At 44.4% G+C, this 2,495-nt stretch overlaps 1 pseudogene; it reads right to left on the bottom strand.

The window, feature by feature from the left end:
* Positions 1–1,170: 1,170 nt before the first annotated feature.
* LOC133046732 (small ribosomal subunit protein uS3-like) lies at positions 1,171–2,097 on the bottom strand (annotated as a pseudogene).
* Positions 2,098–2,495: the final 398 nt, after the last annotated feature.

Raw genomic sequence — 2,495 nt, 5'->3', positions numbered from 1 at the left:
TTGTAAATAGTGTGCAGGCAGATTCTTTACTGTCTGAGTCGCCAGGGAAGAGCTAAGGCCCACTTAAATAATCCAGGATGATTTTCTCATCTCAAGATCCTTAATTATATCTTCAAATTCCCTTCTGTGATGGAAGGCAACACATTCTCTGGTTCTGGGGATTAGAAGATGGATGTCTTTGGGGACCAGCATTCTGTGGGTTGTGTCACCTTTAAGTTCACTATCTGGATCTTATGTATTCTTGCCTGGGAAATCCCATGGGCAGAGGAGCCTAGTGGGCTACAGGCCATGGGGTCACATGACTCGGACATGACTGGATCACCTTAGCACAGAGGCACCCATGCGACCAAGGGGATACAAATGAGATGCACTTGTGCTGAAGTTGGATTTAGAGTGAATCCCCCAAAGAAACAGAGGTCTTGCATGTGGTTTTCATCCTGACTTGGTTGGGAAGCTGACAGTTGGAAGAGCATAGATGGAAAGTATGGCTGGTCTCTGGGGAGTGACTTGCTATGCTGAGTCCTTGTTTGGGGATAATGTCAATAGCTTCTAGGTCATAGATGGTATAACTTGGGTTTTGTGCCTGGTCACTTAACTAACCTATAAACCTATTCTCTGACTCATCTGAAGATTCTAAGAGCTACGTATTATCCCGGACTAAATTCCTTTTCTGCTTAAATAGCCAATTTGCTGTTGTTAGTGGTTAACAACCCTGAATAATGTAATTTATCACAATAAGGACCATCTAATTTGGTTAAAGTTAGAACCACGGGCATGCATCAGTGTTTAAAAAAGCAGCATGGTAGTGCCCTAATCAAGGAAATAAAGCATAAACACCTTATCTAAAACCCCCATTCTAATATTCTCTGGAATCTAAAAATAAAATCTTTACTTCTCAGTTCCTCAGCTGGATACTTCCCCTGTTCCAGATTAGTAGCTTATTCATGGCTTTATTAGTAATATGAAGATATTGACTTTTTCTCCGTTCACTGAATAACAAATCAATTCTTTCTAATATAAGATTCTTTCTCTCTCCTAAAACTGAAGTAGAATTGTTTGTATTTCAAAATTGCTAGACCTACCCTCTGGTCATTTCTTTTAAAAAGATTTTATTAAAGGTCTTTATAGAGCAACATCCAGACTCCAAATCTAGTGGCCAAGGAGACCCTACTATGCTGTGAGTACCTGCTGGGGCACGGCAGGTGGCTTCCCACCCTTCTCTTCGGAGGTGGGAGTGGTGGGCAGTATTTCATCTTTGGGTTCCAGACTGTTCATGTGATCAGGCAGAGGCTTCTTGCATGCGTGCATGCTGAGTCACTTCAGTTATGTCCAACTGTTTGTGACCCTATGGACTGTAACCCACGAGTCTACTCTGTCCATGGGATTCTCCAGGCAAGAATATGGGTGTGGTTGCCATGTCCTCCTCCAGGGGATCTTCCCAATCCAAGGACTGAACCTATGTCTCTTAAGTCTCCTGCATTGGCGGGCTGGTTCTTTACCACTAGCGCCACCTGGGAAGCCCTAGGGGCTTCTAAGGGCCAGTCTTATCAGTTGAGTCCTAAGGCAGCATGATCTTCACCTTGATGTCTAGCACAGTCTGTCTGAGCAGCACATGGCACACGGCGGTGTCAACATCATAGTTAAAGGGTCCTCACTGTGGACCATCAGGCCATCCACAAACTTCATGGATTTAGCCCTCTGTCCTTGGAGTTTCCCAGACACCATGACCTCACAGTCCTTGACTCTACTCTCCGTAATGAACCACAGCATACCAGAGCAGGCCCTAGCCCTGCAAGGCCTCATGGGAGTTTGTAACTCAGACACTATGCCTGGGAAAGGATGGACAGACCTCTTATGGCCACCTCTCCAGCATAAAGTTCTACAGTTCCCTCAGAGAAGCCAAATCTCTTCTGAATCACCGAGAACATTCTGTATCCTGGTGGCCAAGATAATGATTTCTGTCCTGGTTGATGTAACTTGGACTTCAACCCCAGAGTACCCATCTTCAGCCAGCTCTCACATGAGAAACTTATTCAGTTCAGCTTTGAAGATGCCATCAGTGACAAACTTCCTCTTCTTGGAAATCTGCACCACCATCTTGCCTTCATGCTCTGCTGAAAGGACAGTACCCTCTGGTTCTTAATTTAGCTGATTTTTCTTTGAGGCTCAAAGATGGCAGTTTGACAGTTTACTCCCAAATTCTTAGAGGTACCTGACTTGTGTAGCTCCGTTTTCTTTTTAGATTTTTTTCTTTGTTAACGGCTTACTCCTCTTGTTTGTTCACATCTATAAAATAGAATGAATGAAAGTCACTTGGTCGTGTCCAACTCTTTGCGACCCCATGGACTATACAGGCCATGGAATTCTCCAGGCCAGAATACTGGAGTGGGTAGCTTTTTCCTTTAAGGAATCTTCTCAATCCAGGGACTGAATCTAGTCTCCTGCATTGCAGGTGGATTCTTTACCAGCTGAGCCACCAGGGAAGCCCCTATAGA

This window comes from Dama dama, chromosome 25 (assembly GCF_033118175.1).
Source record: "Dama dama isolate Ldn47 chromosome 25, ASM3311817v1, whole genome shotgun sequence".
In the NCBI taxonomy this organism is placed as follows: Eukaryota; Metazoa; Chordata; class Mammalia; order Artiodactyla; family Cervidae; genus Dama; species Dama dama.
The sequence above is the reverse complement of the archived record's forward strand: the minus strand, read 5'-3'. Positions and strand labels throughout refer to the sequence as shown.